At 39.7% G+C, this 19,626-nt stretch overlaps 1 protein-coding gene across 5 annotated transcripts in view; it reads right to left on the bottom strand.

Annotated features, from left to right (window-relative positions):
- APC (APC regulator of WNT signaling pathway) overlaps positions 1–11,186 on the bottom strand; it is a 95,675-nt gene extending 84,489 nt beyond the window's left edge. For all 5 annotated transcript variants that reach the window (XM_041471048.1, XM_041471045.1, XM_041471047.1 and 2 more), the window contains exon 1: positions 10,873–11,186. The gene's annotated coding sequence lies outside the window, so the exon portion shown is untranslated. The remainder of the gene's footprint in view (positions 1–10,872) is intronic.
- Between the last annotated feature and the right edge of the window lie 8,440 nt (positions 11,187–19,626).

Here is a 19,626-nt window from a genome sequence, read left to right on the forward strand (position 1 = left end):
CTATGTTGTCATTTCTCCCCTCAGACATGTTCAGTACATCAAACTTCTAAAAAGTCATTAACATATATAACAATACATATAAACAAATAAGCTATATTTGGAAAGAAAGAAAAATCACAGTGCCCTTTTTCATCTCATATTTCTAATCTAGACTTGTAGTTTTCGCTGAAATAACAAAACAAAATGTAGAAAAATGCTAGAAATCATTTGCATGCATTCTGTAAGGTTTTTTCCTTGCTTTTGTGGAAACAGAGTCACTGCTCCACTACATTGGGCTAAAATTAGAGTCCTATACAATGAAATGCTTGTAGTTTAACAATTTGAATACCATAGAACGAACAGTAATTCTGCTGAAATACAGAGGAGAAGGAAACCTGGTACCAAGAATGATTAAAGAAACAGGTATATTGGAAAAGTATTCAGTTGTCTTTAAATCTGGTACTTATAAAGTCTATAAACAAATTTTTTAGTATACTAAAAAAATTATTTTTAAAAATCAGTTTAACTTTATGTTAAAAACTAACTATGTGGAAGTATATGCGATCATATATTGGATTTGCTAACCTTGGAATCTCTTGTATTTCAGCACTACCTGAAGACACTATCTCCTCAGCAATGACAGGTGACAAGAGTAGTGTTACTAAGGTTATTGGCCCTGAAGCTTTTACTCCAAAACTGCTGACAAATACATTTTTGATGACAGAAGTAAGTAAATTGTAACATAATCAGCATTTTTTTTTAATTGGTCTAGATCCTGGTGTATAGTAGGTGCTACACAGCAGTTATTTTTGTTGTACACCACGTGCTGATAGCCAATAATTTTACCCAAACTTCATTCCACATCTAAGTCTTTCATGACTAATACAGAGTAATCAAGAAGACTTTACTTGTGCCCTTGCAAATTCTGTGGGAAACAGCTTAGAAAGAATAGAGATCTTAAATGCAGATCTTTCTGAGTAAAAAATACAGACTTTGCAAAGAATCTCAGTAAGAAGAGGCAGGCATTTAACTCCAGAAATCCCATTATTCAAGGCATATACAGCATTTTCTTTGTAAAATGTCTGACTCAAATACCTGTATCTCTCCCTCCACAACAGAGCTGAATTTTAAAAGACACAACAAAAAAACCCCAAAACCCACAAAAAAAAAAAAAAAAGAAGTATTGAGGAGTTCAAGACGACTTTGGTCTGGTATCGCTTCTACTACAGCAGAAGGAGCACAGCTACTTAGCCCTTTACGACCTATGCTTTGCCCATCATAAATGGCAATTTTTCACTCAAAGAACCTCTAAACATGAGGATAAGAGACACTCTGTCCTTCGGGCAAGCATTAGGGGTGTGGGCAAGCATTAGGGGTGCTGGAACAGGCCTGAAAGTACAAACTTTTCTTTCAGAATAAAAGCTATTTCCCTTTGTCATGAAAATGAAGTCTCTACTTATGTACTTGAAGCTTTAACTGAAGAGCAAAATGGTAAGATGGCCAGTATTTTCACTGAAATAAGCAAGTTGCTATAGAATACCAAAATTTCAAACCAGGAACTACATCAGCTACAGGAAAAGTATTTTTTATGAAATAGGTAGAAGCAGTGCAATGGTCACCCACTTGGACCCTTAAAAGACAATAAATAGACTTCTGACAATGTTTCAAAGTGTTGGGCACTAGAACGCACCACTTAATTGCATGAAAAAGCTAACAAATGAAGGCATACCAAATTTCTGGTCCTGAGAACAAGCTTACACTTTTTCTGAATAGTAAAACCAACATGACCAACCATCCAGATCAATATGATTACCAAAAGACTTTGCAACACACAAAAAAATACTTTCAAATGAGTATTTTCAAAACAGATCAAGTATTAGGATGGTGTTTTGGAAACAAGTAACCATGGAAAAGACTCATGAAATCTGAGCAGCACTAACTAAGATGGACAGTAGCAATATGACACTAAGATGTCAGCGACTTGAGACAAAGTGGAAGTTATTTGCAAGACTTGCATCTGAATTTAGAACTACAAAGACAGTGCTACTATGACCTGAGTCCAGAAGGAGCAGCTGAGGAACTCAGTATTTTTATTCAGATACTGTACACACAAATACAACTTAATAAAACTAAGAGCTTGTCTGATCAAACTACTTCACTCAATTTCCAAAATAAATGTTTTGTTTCATAGTTTGATGAAGCTTAGCCTGTTCCAAAGGATGTTACACTTACAAAAGCAATGGAGGTACATTGATGACTGAAATGACAATCAACACCACTACGCTCAAAAAATGTCGCATTACCTCTTCACAGATGGTTCAAGCAGGCAAGGAATGGATTGCAGTAGTAAATTACATGAGAAATTAGGCAATTTTTACTCCACTTTTTTTTTTAATAAATAAGCACTTTAAATATTTCAATTATCAGTGATGACAATGTTTCAATGTTTCCATTAGAAAGAAAATGAAAATAAAAGCTGTTGCTACATCACACTAGTAGAAGAAACCTTGACCATCTATGAGGGACAAGCAGCATGACTGCTTCTGGTAGAACACAAACATATCTGCTCAAATTCTTATACCACAGTCACACAAAACACTTTTCCTATATCTAGTGAATTACATGATAGTTCTGTTACTATGTTTGTTTCCAACCAAAGTTATATTTTTAAAAGAAAAAAGAGTCTAGGTAGCAGTGGGGGGAAATGTTGGAAAATTCTTATAACCTTCACACAATAGTGTTTGATCCCAATTCATGGCTAATGCTTAGTTATACCATATAGTGCTTAGTTAATTATATAACTTTTCCCAATAATTAAAACAATTAATTAGAAAAGTTAACTTTTCTAATTTATTGTTTTAATTAATCATAATAAATTATTATTATTATGTGTAAATTTCTGCTCTGTCACCTGTCACTGCAGCCAGCATTTAGCAAGGTTTGTCATAGCCTGCTGTTGTGGGAACAGTGTTTGGGAAAATTACTGAAACACTTCTAAACCAATTCCAATCAAGCTGGATAAGCTTCAGTGATCTCAGTCCTAGGAAGAGGTTAACAAAGTCTGGGAGAGAGATCTATTGCTGAAACTGGACAAAAGGAACATAGAATTCATGGACCACAAGGACATTTTGCAAAACTCTAAAATAAGAAAGTAACAAAGAAAATTTAGCAATTGTATTGGGACCCTCTCTATCTGTGATAAAGATAATTAAAGGAGTGAAAATGTGAGCTAATTAGGATGAGAAGCAAAAAAGCAATAAGCAACGGAAGATAGAACACTAATTAATGAAGAGAATGACCCTATTTATAGACAATGAACATTAATTTCTTTGCTACAATGTGTAGTGAAAAGTTCTGACAGTGGATGTTGGGCAGAGCTATCCCCACACACTCAGCAATCTGAGTAATGCTGACTTCCTAACCTAACAAACTGGTTGGAGAATCTATTTCAATAACAAGTCTGAAACAAAAAAACACTTCTAAAAAAATTACCTACTAAACTAGTGTACTCTCCAAGCCACTAAATTCCAATGTCCCAAAGTAGGTATCAACATTGTAGATTTCCTTCCCATTCCATCCTGCATATGCTTCCAAACGTAGCCAAAGGTTAATTAATGTTAACTATGCAGCAAGACTTTCTAATATGTATGTTCAGAATATAAGTAGTTTGTATACACTATCTGCCAAAAAAATATTATCCTCTTGCATAACAAGGAACCTGCATACCTGCATTGCAAAAAGCGATTTTGATAGGCAGTCCTCTTGTAATGGCACATATGACTGCTTTTTAACAGACTGTGTAAGCTTAATCTTCAGGTCTGTGCTGCCAGCAATAGCTAACCCTTCCCCTTCTCCTCCCCACAAACAAAAACACTGAAATGGAGGTCTAGCTATAAACTCAACTCAATTTTACCTTTCTCTGCAGCACTAGCTTTTTTGTAGTTGTAAGTTGTAATTAAGAGAAACTGAGGAGTCACATGTTCATCAAACTCCGCTACTCGGCAAATGAATAATTTCTGAGAACACAGATCATTTTCAAGCAAGAGCTTTCTATGCACACTGAGAAACAACTACCTGCAGCAATCAGGAACACAAGCTTTATAATGATGTGTGTAATGAACTGTAGAGAAGGTAGGAGCCTGCAACTCTATCCCAACTGAGAAGGATACAAATTTATTACCAAACTACTTATAAAAAACCTATTAACTAAAAAACCCAAAAGCAAGAAACACTTGTCACAACAACGATCTCTGCACACTACATGCTCTGTTTCTTCATTTCTAGTAACACACTGGAATTTCCATGAAATTATTCCAACACAATGCCACATGACATATAACAAGTAGATTGGACAAATTCCTTATAATAATTTTGATATAGTAACACTTCGCTCTTATCATTCTGAAGTTTATTCTGTTTCTCCAAGCATAACACAAGTAGAAACATGGAATACAGATCCATTCTGTATATATCTGAACATGAAGTCTGTCACCAAAGACATTCACACAACTTTTGCACAAAAAAAAGTCTTGCAAGACACTGATGGGTAATATCTACTGAAGTTATATGGAAACATTTAATGTTACAGTACTTTTTATTTCCACCTCTATGTTGGAACCTCATTTCTTATTTCTATAACCATAATGTATTGTACTTTTATTCACACACTCACCTCTCCATATTCCAAAAAACAGTTACAAAACAGTACACACTAAAATCACAAACCCCAAAACCGAACAATTCAGATGTTGGAAAACAAACCAAAATAAGGAGCAGGAATCCACTTCAGCAAAAAGGTCTATCCTGACATGCTTACTCAGATATTCATTTGCCATTTTTTTAGGATTAAAGCATCATTTAGGTTGGAAAAGACCCTGAGGATCAACACCCACTGCCAAGCCTTCACTCAATAAACCATGTCCCTAAGTGCCACAATCACGTCTTTTAAGTACCTCCAGGGACTTAGAAATGGTAACTTTTTCTACCACTTTGTGATATTCCGTAACTTCCCCTGGCAGCCTGTGCCAATGCTTGACAACCCTTTTGGTGAAGAAATTTTCCTTGATATCAAACCTAAGCCTCTCCTGTTGTAACCTGTTTCCTCTTGTCCTATCATTTGTTAGTAGGCGGAAAGAATCTCCACCTCACTACAACCTCCTCTCAGGCAGTTGTAGGGAGCAATACAGTTACCACTAAGCCTCCTTTTCTCCAGGCTACACATCCACAGCTCCGTCAACTGCTCCTCATTTGACTCAGGCTCCAGCCCCTTGCCCAGCTCCTGTGTCCTCCTGTGCACCCGCTCCAGCCCCTCCATGACTTGCTGCTGCACAGGGGCCCACAGCTGCACACAGCACTCACTCCAGCTGTGGCCGCAGCGCGGCCCAGCGCAGGCCGACGCTCACTGCCCTGCTCCTGCTGCCCCTCTGCTGCTGACACAGGCCACCATGCCCTTGGCCTCCTTGGCCACCGGCTGGCTCTAGTTCAGCTGCTCTTGACCGGCTTCCCCCTTTTGTCACAAGGCAGTTTTCCAGCCACTTTTCCCACAGCCTGTAGAGCTGCAGGGGTTGTTATGACCCAAGGCAGGACTGTGCATTTGCTCTTTTTAAACCTCAGGCCATTGGCCTCACCCACTGATCCAGCCTGTTCTGATCCCTCTGCAGATCCTTCCAACTCACTGGCAGATCAACACTCCTGCCCAACTTTGTGTTGTCTGCAGACTGAGGGAACACTCTCTTCAACAGGACTGGTCCCAACACTGGACCCTGGGGCATCCCACTGGTGCCCAGCCACCAGCTGGATGTAACTCCACTCATCACCACTCCCAGGGTCCTGATGTCCAGACAGTTTTTCACCCAGACACCACAGCTGTCCAAGCCATGAGCAGCCAGTTTCTCCATGTGAATGCAGTGGGAGACACTGCCAAAGGCTTTGCTAGAGTCCAGGCAGGCAACAGCCACAGCCTTTCCCTCATCCACAAGCAGGTCACATAGTCACAGAAGACCAGGCTGGTGAAGCTGGATCTACCTTTCATAAATCCATGCCAGGATCCCAGGCAGGTAGGGCCTAATCCCCTGGTCATCCTGAAGACCAGATGGCACACAGCACAATCTGCTCCATGGCCTGCCCTGGCACTGAGGTCAGCTTGGCAGACCTGAATCAGAAGTCACCTCACTACCTACACAGAGTCCTCAGCCCACAAACTCCAGTTGACAACAAGCCAGTAAGAGCTTGAGGGAAATGCTTCTCATTCATCAGGTGAATTTCATCTTATAGCATGCAAACAAATTTAAATCTTATTCCAAGAAATGGCAAAGCACAGCAAAGTACTATACTGAGTTTTATGACCTACTTCACCTAAAGTGAGAGAACAATGAGACAAAGTAGGCATATTTGCATAATACACCTAAATAAAATGTGTTAAATCAGAATTTTTAACACTATTCTATAAGAAAAAAATATTGCTTAGTTCTAAAGAGATTCTTGGCTGAGATCCTTTAAATAGAAGAACAGCAGCAATGTGGATTCTCCATAGCAGGGGTTTCAGAGAAGAGAAAAAGCTCATGTGATCCTGAGAACCTTCTTCCATTAATAAAGGGAAAGCCAACTCACACAATTTATGCTTTCATGATTTCTTTGCACTCTTGTCACACAACAATGAGAAGTCCTAGTTTCCTTCCAGTTCCCTCCACATGCCAGTTACTACAAAAAAAGGCCAATCCACTAACAGCCAAACTCAGCTTTGTGAAACTCAGCACATTTCAGAATCTATTTAAAGCAGCCAACAATCATACCATTAACAAAAAAGTAAGAGCTTTTTATTGGTATCTGATTTCCAGAAAAATAAGCAACTTTCACAGAAAAATAAGCAACTTTCACTCCAACAATTTAATCTACATGTGAAAGCTAAGTATTAAGTAATGTTTGACTATGTCACCAGAATTCTGTTATAGGGTAAGAATATAAAGTTTGTAGCTTCAAAAAAATCACTGCATTAAGAGCAGCATCATACAATTTCGCACAGCCTAAATTCTTTTTATTTTGAAAATAAAGTCTACATGAATAAGGTTTCTTTTTCCATTACAGATTAATATCCTATCAGCTTAGGATTAAAACGCACCCCTGAAGAATAATACTATACCTATGAAAGCCATATCAAAATGCTATTGTACTTAAACTTCAATGCTTACATTTAACATAGAGAAATCAAATTACTTGTCCTGTAATACAACTGTATTTACTTATTCAGACCACAGTCTTGTCCACTGAATTTTATTTATCTTCTTAAAATCCATGTGGAAGTAACGGCAAAATGAATTCTCTCTGATCTCAAAAAGCATGAATGTTTCTAAAATTTCTTATTTCCACTAGAGATGACTAATATTTAATAAGGAATAACTGCTTTAAGACACAATTGAACATACTCATGAACCCAATTAATCTTTGGCAGTTGGTTCAACTTAGCATATACTATCTTTGTGACCATGACCAGCAAGCAGTATCAGAGGTACTGTTACAGTAGCACATAGAGATACCAAATCCAAAAAAGCATTTATCTTTTTAACCTTTCTTCCAACCACATACCTCTCTCCTATCCTTCATTATCCCTGTTAAATTGAGATACAATATTGAGCAAATGCTCACTGCCCAGTAGCTTTACCATCCAGCTACAACTGAAGCAACTCAATGCTACCTTTCAACTGAAACAGAACAGCAACCAGGCAACACCTCATGCTCTATGACAGCATACCATGATTTGCTGTTGAAATAACCATCATATTTATTTTTAACACTATTTTAACCAAAGTTGTATTTGGCAAATACAAAGTGATAATTCTAGGTGATTAGAACAAAAATCTCAACAGTGTGAAGTACTGAAACTTTTTAAGTTGGGTATGTTAACCTGAAGGGTGTCAGAGGTGTGGCTATGAGGTAATAGGGGTTTTGCTTTACCAATATTCATAAAAAAAAGGATTATGAAAATAACATGACCTTGAACAGTAAACAATTAGAAGATCCACTTAAAAATGAGTTACAACTATTTCCCAGCAGAGTTCACATACATTCATTCAGTGTGTTTCATACATACATTTTTAAACTTACAAATACACTTCAGTGATAATAAAATAATCATGACACTTTTTTAACATTCATAATGTTGATACTTCCATTAAAACATGAAACGTTAAAAAGTCTGTATTTTATTAACCAAGTCCATTACTTAAAAGCTAAATGATTGCTTATTGCATCAATATCCTGTAAGCTACTAAAACCATACTGTGAAAACATGGTAACTTGATATTAAAAAAACCTACACATTGCTTTCTAATGTCCAAATTATACTGAGACAACTCAAAAAAGAATATGAGGCACAACCAAAAACCCAAAGTATTCTTACACTGAATTTTAGGTAAGTGTGAGTGAAGACCACAGAATTAACAGATTTCTACTGTATAATGCTATGAAACAACTTCTGAGAAGTTGTAGAAGTAGAGACAAGATTAATACTATCCTAAATCAGTCGTGTGTTTTCACTTCCCACTTACAGGATGTGTAAGGGTAGAAGGGACACAATAGCCCTCTACTCAAGCAGGGTCATCCTAGAGCACATTGTCCAGAACTGTGTACAGGTTCTGGAATATCTCCAATGAGGGAGACTCCACAGCCTCTCTGTGAAATCTGTCCCAGTGTGTGATCATCTGCACAAAGAAGTTCTTCCTCATATTGTGGTGGAACTTCCTGCGCAGCAGTTTCTGCCCATTCCTCTTTTCCTATTGCTCAGCACCACGGAGAAGAGTCTGTCTCTATTCCCTCAACTCCCTCCCTTCAGATACTTACAGACACTGATGTAATTCTGGTCTGGTCCAGACTAAACAGGCCCTGCTCCCTCAGTCTTTCCTCCATGGTATTTCATGCACTCATGATACTTCAGAACAGCTTGCTGACATTTTCAAAAGCATCCATCTAACACCTGTGTGAATACTTCTGCTTATTGTTACTGAGCTGCTTGAAAGACACTACAAAAGTTAACCATTAAAAACCAATTCAACTTGTTTTGCTTGTGCAGAAAGAAGGAATTTTCAGACTTTAGCCAAGATAAAGTGAGACACATCAAAATTTTCTTTCTCAATCATGACAGGATTGAGTAAAATTTATTGTTAACTAAGCTGTTTAGTTCTAAATACAATGACAGAGAGGTTATCTAGATAGAAGAGATTCTAAAAACAACCTAAAAGTATTTATGAAAAGTAAATTCTTACACTGAGTTTTAGACATAAAATATATATATTTGTGTATTAAGCATACTCGAGGTACTGCAAATACAAAATGCAGGTGTTTGTTAGGGTCAACAGCTACTAGTTTAGCATTAATACAAACCAAAACAGTATCGCAAACTCATTGCATACAGTGGCATAACACACTGCTGACAGTATTTGTTGTATGTCCCAAAAAAGCATTTGTGTATTTGTGATGTCAGTTACATGGGGAATACTTTGTGCAGCAGATGTCTGGGTACCAACAGCCACTTGACATACCTGAGCATGGGTTTCATTGCATGGGGGATGTGCATAAACAAGGCAGGCTGTAATACATGTTTTATGCTCAGCTGAGTTTCTTATTGTATTTCTTAGAAATAAAAAAAACAATAATTCAGTAACTACATCACCATATGGCTGTCCACAATCTTTTTTTCTCCTTTATGCAACCAAGTACATATACATCTCTAACCAAATATTATACTATTTTGACACATAAAGCACCTAAGGAGAGCAAGTACTTGAAAGGCCTTTGTCAATAGGCACAACTACACTATAAATAGTCTTCACTCTAACTAAAAGAAAAAAACATATCAAGGAAGTTGAAGCACAACAATGATCTCATGATGTCCACCTCAATATTTCTTGAGTGCTTAGGATTGGACAAACCCATCTGGCATACAAGCTTTTTCAAAGTCAGCTTAAAAATGTAATATTACAGCACCTGCAGAGGAAAAAGTTCCGTTTCTCTGCATTTCAATTAATGACCTAATCTCACTTAACTCCTTATGTAGCCTTAACTTACCTAAATGTTAGCAGTACTTCTGAAGCAAAGTTTACAAACCTGTGCTTCTCCACCTGTACACAGAACTATCTCCTCTAGTTCAACCAGTACCTAGTAGAAGCAAGTACATGAAAACAGATTCTGCAGAACTATGTTTTATTTTTTCAGAAAGTTAGAAGTTTCTGTGACAGCCTTAACAAAGGGCTTGTCTTACAGCTCTACAGGTCAGCATCATTATATTGTTTATAGCTGGCGGGGACACGCAAGGCAGCAGCAAACAAGTAAGTCAGATAGTTTAGTACACCTGCATCTTCATTTCCCTGTGCTTACTCAACGAAGTTTGATGTTTACAGAAATTGGAACTATTTTGCTTTACATCCACTCAATTCTGAAGTTGTGAATGGCCGCTAAGGCTAAAATTACTACAGAATCTAAGGCTGTGGTCACAGACACCTGTACACACCCACCCTTCATCACTGGAGGTCGGAGGGCACATAACATAAGAAACTAAGCCTCCCTAACACAGAGTTTCGAGGCTAATGACTCGTTTAACAGTGGCGTTTGGTTTTTGCAGGTCAAGGCCTTTAAATGTTTTTTCTCAGGAGACAGCGGCTCAGCTCTTCCTAAGACGCAGCCTTCATATTCCAGAGATATTCTAGCTATGGAGTACCTGAATGCTTTCAGACTTATTTTGAAGGACCAAACCACTAAGTAATGTCAAATTACATCGCGCTACCGCAAAATAAAATTTTAAAAAAGGAAAGCAAAACAAAACTGCTGCACTGGCTTCGAGTGACACGCACTGGATCGGACAGCGGCAGCGCCCCGAGGGCTCATCCCGCTCCCGGCACTCACCTGTTCGCCTTCCTTTGCCCCCGCCAGAGCCACCGCGGCTCCAGAGCCACCGCGGCTCCTCCGACGCCTCCGCCGGGCCGCCGAACTACGCCCCGACTCCGCGCATACGGAGCAGCCCCGCTCCTTCCTCACCGGCTTCCTGACCCGGCTCCCCGACTCCTCATCCCCGCTACGGAGCTTCGGGACACTCCCGGCCGCCTCCCCCGAAGCCCCTGCCGCTGTCCCTGCCCAGCAGCCGCCTCCCCTCAGACGCGGCACAGCGGCCCCGTCACCCCCGTCCCTCCCTCGCCACCCCCGGCCGGTGCCCCCACGGCCGCCATCTTGTCCGGGAGGGGAGAGGAGCATGCGCAGGCGCGGCCGCGGAGATCTCGGGGCCGCAGCGAAAGCCGCGCGCAGGCGCGGGGGCGCGCCCCGCCCCGCCCCGTGAGCGCGCACCTGCCACGGCGAGCCGGGTGCGTGCGGGGGTCGTCCAGCGCCCGGGACCGTCACTCGGAGTCGGTCACTCCGGGTCAGTCACCTGGTGCGGATCGGCCACTCAGAGTCAGTCACCTGCCGAGGATCGGTCATCCAGGGTCAGTCACCCCTGGAGGGTCAATCATCCCGAGTTCATCCCCCTCACAGGGCCCGTCACCCCGAGGAGAGTCACTCACTCAGGATCAGTCACCTGGGGTCCGTCACCTACAGAGCGTCGGTCACCCGGGGTCGGTCACTCCGGGTCAGTGTCCCGAGGCTGCGGCTGCGCTGCCCTGGCAGAGGAGGTGGGGGCGCGGCACGGTCCGAGCGGCGGGCGGTGAGAGCCCGGGGCTGCCGAGCAGGCAACAAACACAGGTGCCTGCTGAGGGGTGCGTGCGAACAGCTCTCATGTGTGGGTGGGAGGGGATGCCGGCGGAAAGCTCAGAATGCCCACGGGCACTGTGGAAGCTGAAGGAAAACAGGGGATGGACCCTCGTGATGTGTTTCTCGAGACCCTCAGGCAGCAGGCAGTCGGGCAGTTTGCCTTTTAAAGACTACACAATCACGGGATGGGCAAGGTTGGAAGATGTCACAGCAGCTCATTTGGTCCAACGTCTCTGCTGAAGAAAGGTCACCTGCGTGGCACAGCATTGTGTACAGACAGTTCTGGAGTATCTCCAGGGAGGGAGACTCCATAACCTCTCTGGGCAGCCTGTGACTGGTCACATGAGGATAAAATCTTTCCTAGCAGCCCCTGTTTGTCCATGTGCTCAGGGAGCTTTGCCACAAGTGTTTCAGCTTCACTGTAGACAAGCTCAGACTCTCCAGTTTCTCCCTCTTGAGCTGGGCTGTCATGGCCTTGCTTGGCAGTGATGCTTTGGTGGTCATCTCCCAACCATGAGGATGGGTTCTATGCCACAGTTTGGTAGCTGAGGTCTCTTATATTTGTGCCTCAGTGTTGCCTAGTTTGGATTACTTTCTTCACTTACAAGTGAAATGTTTGCACAGCCTGTATTTCTCTTCCCTATTTAGGCTCATATTTCCTGTAAAGTTACTTCAAGTTATCCTCAGTGGGATAAAGTTATCCTCAGTGGGAGGCAGGTCTGGTGTCATGAATCCCCAGCATATCAGATGCTGCCTGAGGCAGACAAGTTTTTGAGCTTCTCTGCCATCCTTGATCACACCATTGTACTCTGTCCCCCAGTTAAGACTTTTGTTTTTAACCCATCTCATGAGTTCTGTTACTACCTTCTTTCTTTTGATGTATGTAAAGACCTTTTTTACTATCAGTTTGAGCATCTGTATTTGTTTTGGTTTAGGGTAAGTTTGGGAGATAACTCAAAGGGGCTTTTTTACGAAAGCAGATTCAATTGCTCTTTTCCTTTAACTGGTTTGGGAGAAAATATTTCTTTGGATAAAAAGTGGAAAGAAACTTGTTTATTAAACAATAGAACCTAAACAATATTAAACAATAAAACTTCTCACTGCTCAAAAAAAAAAAAAAAACAAACTTAGAACAGTCTTCTCTTCGGGTTGCAGCTCGTCTCACTTAGTTTCTGATTAGTCTTTCTGGTGCTGGAAATGCCGCGGCCCAGGCCCGGCCAAGGGGCTTCAGGTGGAGCTGCCGGTGCTCTTTTGGGTGTTCAGTTCAGAGCAGGCTTGAACAGATCTAAGAAAAAGGAAAAATCACAGTTTAGGGAACTTCTTTGCTTCAGCTAGCTAAAACTAACTAAAAGCAAAAAAAAAAGGGAAAAGAGGAGCTCTGTCCTGCTGTCTGTACATCTGCAGACAACACAGTCCAGGAGCAGGAATGTGGAGGAGTGAGTGCAGTCTGAAAATAAACTGCGCGCTTCTTTCTTTTCCTCTTCACTCTCTGGAAGAGTCTTAAAGGTGTAAAACTTATTATTCAGTATAAACAGAACAAGACGATTGGGGATAAAAGCATCATATAGTCAACCCAGGACAGCATCCTTTGCAAGGTGTTCTTCAAATTCTTTTCCAGTCCTCATTTCCTGCCTTGATGTGACCTGCAGTGTTTTATGGCTTTCTGCTTACTTTATTGTGGTCTAGACGAGTTGTGCCCCTTCATTATCAAAGGAATTGCCTTGGACAGAGATCACACTAGAGCCTGTCACCAGGGGCTGTCAAACCACAAATGTTTGTGATTGTTAAACACATATTTAGGATAGCTGGTACATACTGATGAATAGCTGTGTCTGTGCATTTTAAGTTTTTATATTGTTTTTGCTGCTTAATTTAGCAATGAAATTTTCCTAGGATTCAAATATAATTTTTAAATGCAATTTCTATCTTTGCTGTTTCATGATTATCCCTGTTTCAAGTGTCATAAAATTGTACCCTACAAACCATGATCATGAATAGCTAAATACAAGCTGATACAAATTTGACCCATATTATGAAAACTGTCACAGTTAAATATATGGAAGAAATTCTTTACTATGAGGGTGTTGAGGCACTGGCACATGTTGCCCAGAGAATCTGTGGCTGCCACATCCCTGGAAGTGTTCAAAGCCGGGTCCAGACTGGATGGGATTTTGAGCCACTTGGTTTAATGGGAGGTGTCTCATGACAGGGGGTTTGGAACTGGATGATCTTTATAAGGTCCCTCCCAAACCATTCAATGATCCTGTGGTTCAGCTCTTCCAAATGGTATTTTTTACAGAGTCATATGATCTATCACACTATTGTGGCTTTTTGAAAGACAGTTGTTCTCGGTAATATTTTTGTAAATTCAGTCACTTTTAGTTTTTGCTAGCATATTGCCTAAAAGTTGAAGGATGAGAATCATAATAATTTTATTTCCTAAGGAGTTTGGATTAAATTAAAGAATGTTCAGCTGTGTAACAGTCTAAATAAAGACAATTTTAAATGTCTCTATGGTGCACACAATAACGTTCCACTTCATAAAAAGAGAGAAACCTTCAACTTTTCTTAAATCTAGTTTATGAGAATGTCTTCAAACAGATTTCCTCCTGACTAACATAGTAGCCCTCTATAGTAGAATAACTGTATCAGGACTGTAGCTGGACAAGGAAGAGTTATGGACATAATTTAACTAGGCTTCTGTAAAACTCTTGGTTTGGACCCCCACAACATTCTTATGTCTGAATTGGAGAGATTTGTTCTTGATAGGTGGACTGTAGGATGAAGAAGGAAGTGCCTGGGTGGCCATATCCAAAGAGTTACAGTGAATAGCTCAATGTCCAAGTGGAAGCCAGTAATGAGGGGTGTCCCTCAAGGGACTAATCCTATTTAATGGCTTTATCAATGACAGAGACAGTGGGAGTGAGTACACTCAGGAAGTGGACACATGACACCAAACGGAGTGAAGAAGTTGACGTGCTTGGGAGCAGGGGTGTCACCTGGGGAGACCTTGACAGGCTTGAGGAGTGGTCCCATGTGAACCTCATGAAGCTGAAGAAGACCAAGTGCAATGTCCTGCACCCAAGTTGGGGAAATCCCCACTGTTAACACAAGCATGGAAATGAATGAACTGAGAGCAGAGAGAAAGGACTTGGGGGTACTGCTGGATGAAGTATTGGACATAAGCCAGCCATGGGCACTGGCAGTCCAGAAAGCCAAGTGTGCATCCAAGGCTGGATCCAGCAGCCCTGTGGGCAGCAGGGGAGGGAGAGGATTCTGCCCCTCTGCCCTGCTCTGGTGAGACCCCACTCTGGGCTCGCAACACAGGAAGGACATGACATGTTGGATTGAGTCCAGAGAAGGGCCCCGGAGCTGGCTGGAGCACCTCTCCTGTGATGAAAGGCTGAGGGAGTTGAGGTTGTTCAGCCTGCAGAGACCTTGTCCAAACAACTGTAGGAAAATGAAACTACAGCAGTAGTCATTTACAATTTGCAGTCTCTTGGTTCCTTGAGGTAATAAAGTGAATGTATGCATCTAAGTGTAAGCTGCACCTTTGTGCCGAAGTGCAGCACAGGACTGTTGCCACAGCTAAAAAATGGAGAATGTATCTGCCCCAGCAGTATAAGCCAGCTCACTGGTATGCTGAGAGCACTTCAAGCAGCTGCTGCAGAGCTTTTGCAGCTATAGATCCTCCCTGGCCCCTGTGGCTGAACACCTGTAGCTAGTGGAGAAAGAAACTTAGGCTAATACACCATTAAAAGGGAGAGTAAGGCACTCTCAAACTAACCTGCCTCATAGCAGATAAAGACATACAAGAGAGGTAGAAAAACAGTAACTAGTTAGGATTCTCAAGGTACCTGGCTGTAACCGCTCTAAATTATGGCATAAGGAAATACATGCCATTAGAAATCAGTAGGAATTTGCCCTAGCTATTTGCCCTAGGGAAAAAAATATAGCTGTGTTAAAATCTGTCTCTCCTCTTCTCTGTATAGGAGTAACTTATTGCTACAGCCTAGCTATGACCTTTCCTTTTCTTCCCATTTTGCCTTCTGCTGCTGAGTATCTATTCCAGAAGCAAACACAAGATTTGTATGTGTGCTGGATGGGGAATTCACTTAATAAAGGTGAATGGTATACTGTGGTAGCGTGAAAGTTGTGGATGAGGATAAGGATTCTCAAAATAGCCTTTGAAACAATCTGCTTTCTTGTCTTTTCAGCGTGCTGGCTCGTTACTTATTGGAGATTATTACCACTTGTTGTTTAGTTTCTTAAGACAATGTCCAGGTGATGATCAGATTAATATTCCTTTGCACTTAAATGTTTGATACATGTACATAAGTCAATTTCTGCCCTCAATCAATAAATGTAAGAACATAGATAAGAATAAGCCAGAACCTACTGAACAATATAAAGTGGCAGCAGCTCTAATTCAGTAATTTGACAGTTGAACAAGATGATTATACTGAAGATTCACTCTGAAAACTTTTAAGGGGAATTTGCCCACCAATACAAATCTTCTAGCTATTGGCTCATATATTCAAATGTTAGTTGTAAGATGGATGTTTTCAGAAGTGCTTTCATTGGGGCAGTTCTATAGCTCACTGTGAAAAACTTTTCTGTAGGACTACATTTTAAATAAAGGCATGAAAAAAGTCTATTTTGTTAACTGTAATACTAAGTAGAATAATATTCTCCTCTCTCTGGAGAATATAATTACTGGAGGAAAGCATTTCTTATAATTGGCAGTTTGCTGTGTGGTGTATTTAAACAACATTTTGCAGGAACATTTATCTTTCAGGACAAAGGCCAATCTGGAGAACCCCAAGTAAGTAAAAGCATAGACAGAAAAGTTCAGATAGTAGTTTTACAGATGTTTACTACAGAGGGACTAGCCTTCTCTATTTATGGATTGCCAATCACAAAGAAAATTCACCCTTAAGAAGAATGACTTCCCTTTTTGTGTTTGGTTTGAGCAATTAATATTTTAATATTAAAAGGTCACTCATTAATGTACTTAGTTTTGTGCTACACAACAGTAAGTTGTTTACTGGAGAAATTTCAATCAAGAGAAAGAAATAGGAAAGCATGAACTTACGAGACTTTATGTCTTTGGTTCCAACATACAACAGAGGAAAAACTAAGAGATGATTTTCAGGATAAATAGTCTAAACTTGGACATTATGTAATCCTGGAATCCTAAAGGTATAATTAGAACTGTAAAGCTTGTTATTTTTTTATAATTTTATTTTTGGTGTAGTAAAATATCAATGCATTAGCTAATTGGATCAGAGAGCTTGAAGCGATAAAGCATGTGGTGGGTAGTCTGGTTCATGTTAAGGTTCACATTTCTAAGAGAAAACAAAGGGAAAAAGAAAAACACTAATGCCAGAAAAGAAATCCCAACTTGGGATCACAGGATCAAAAGGCACATTATTTTTAGTTAATCTTATCCTGTCAATATAAAGGAAAGGGATAGTTGAATGGAATATATCCAAGTTTCCTGTGCTGGAACTGAAATGGGAAAGAAAATGAGATATGAGGGTCTTGAATATTCATGAAAAATGGCTTTGAGTTTAGTCCAGAGAATGAGTCATTTTGAGTTATGCTCATGTTCTGACATCAGAAGAGGTCTGAACTTGCACCCTGAATATTCAGCTTTCTAAAAGAAGGGTGTTTTTTCCACAAAAGACAGATGTCTACATCTTTAAACAACACTGTTGCTTCCCTTGGGAGATAGAAGGGATAGAGACATCCTAAAGGTGAAGTTCAGTTGGTGTGCTTTGGTTACCCAAGTCTCTTAAGCCAGGAAGATTTTTAAATAGTTCTTGCTTTACAACAAGAGATATCATTAGGCAAAAACACAGAGTAAAAAATTTTCTCTTGGATCACTCAAAAGAATTGCAAAGAGTAGAGAAGCTGGTATCTAACGGATGGGCAAGGGAAGTTCTTGAGGAAAGGTTGAGATAAAAGTCAGCTATAGCTACCAAAGGTCAGGACACAAGTGACAGAATCTTTGGAGAAATTAGAATCTAGTCATTGCGTCTAAAATATTGCCTGTGATAAACAGAAGAATTACATATGGTGACCCAGCCTACTCTGATAAGAGCAGACAGGCAGCCATCTGTATGATAATGTTCCACCACAGAGCAAACAGTAATGGTAGACACAGTGAGGACACGAAAACTGAACTTGTAAAATAAAAGTGGACAATTTTTGCTCATGTGGTCATTTTCAAAAGTGGAAAAAATATATAATTTTATATTAAAAAATGTGTTAAATGTATTAAAATGTGTTAAATGTGTTAAAATGTGTTAAAATCCATCTCTCTTCTTCTTGTATAGGAGTAGCTTACTGCTACAAACAGCAGGAATAGTATGGACTTTGTATGAGCTCTAAACTCAATAGAATTAGCAATGTTACTGAACAAATTTTTAATGCGTTCTTCAAAAGAAGCAAATCTCTGTTCCTCAAATTTTTCTCATGATCAGAAGTGACTTCTTTACCAAGGAAGCAACTATGTCAGCGTGTGGGCTTGATAAACTTTTCCCCTCTATTGGTTTTTATGTAGAATAAATGAACTAACACTGCTGATACCTGTACTTGCAATTTTCATAAAGGAAGAGTTAAAAATTTTGTATGGGGAGTGGAGAAGTACATTTCAGTTTTCTCCAGATTATGACATTTTAAGTGAAAATCTTCGTACTTTGTTTTTGCATGCTTATGCTACAGTGCATACTAAAAGAAACACTTCCATATTAAGCCTTAATTTCTATAAAATTTGAGTAAATATGGCAGATAATACAGAGTGCTGTTAGGACATGGTTTTGTACACTTTGTGTGCGATTCAGCTCAGCCATCTGAAGCTCGGTTGAACATATCATGTGGGGTAATTATTCTAACTTATTTTAGGATTTAAGAAAAATTGCCTGCTAGAGTTACCTGATTCTGTCTGCTGATTATAAGTAGAGTCTAGAGGGACCAATATAGAGTCATAGTTTAGCATTCATGTTTTTAAAAGAAAACACGATAATCTTGTATTATATATCAGTACATTATAAGATATTATACAATCCAATGAGTTAATGCACTAATAATAATAATGCCCTAATACACTTTTAGAAACTGTGCGAGAATCAACACATGTAGATAATTTTCTCTAAAAGACATACATTTTTGAAATCTGAACATCTGAAATGTTTGCATTTCTGATTGTAAATGTCATTGGTCTTTTCTTAAGTAATATATCCTATATCTGAGATATTACTACTGTTTTCCTGGGAAAAAACCCAAGCCAACACAGAGGCCTAATTTATTAGATCTACGTCAAATATAACTCAATTTAAACTAGCACATGAGTATCAGTGAAATTAAATGGCCACACTCATGACCATCTTTGCATTCTTTCTTTCTGAAAGTCTGTGTCATAGTTCACCAATAGCGACAGTATTTGCATTCCTTATGTAGAGTTCAAAATAACCATGATGTCTGTGTCCACACAGTATTCTGGGAAAAATCTTTGAAGGCTGCCTAAATGAAAAGCTCATGATTATAACTACATCACTGATGCAAGTTTTCAGAAAAAATAGTTAGAATCAAGTTGTTTCCTTGAAAGCTTGTTGAAAGCTTGGTTTTGTGTAGTGTCCAAGCTTCCTTCATTTACACAATTCATTTACTGAAGTTCATATAAAAAATTGTATTATTTACAGGGACATTTACTGTGGAGGGATGTATTAGGAAGCGGAATCTATATAATTAGAATTGATTTGGTTGTTGAGAAATGGTAGGTCTTTAGGAAAAAATATTTAATTTTAGATAAAATGACATTTTAATAACACTTCTTGTGCAGTAGAAGCCAGCTGAGTTAATAAATTTTCTAGGAAAAAATAAGAGTTAGTTAGACTTTAGATATTGGTATTG

This window comes from Pyrgilauda ruficollis, unplaced genomic scaffold (genome assembly GCF_017590135.1).
Source record: "Pyrgilauda ruficollis isolate IOZ18807 unplaced genomic scaffold, ASM1759013v1 scaffold254, whole genome shotgun sequence".
NCBI classification, from domain to species: domain Eukaryota; kingdom Metazoa; phylum Chordata; class Aves; order Passeriformes; family Passeridae; genus Pyrgilauda; species Pyrgilauda ruficollis.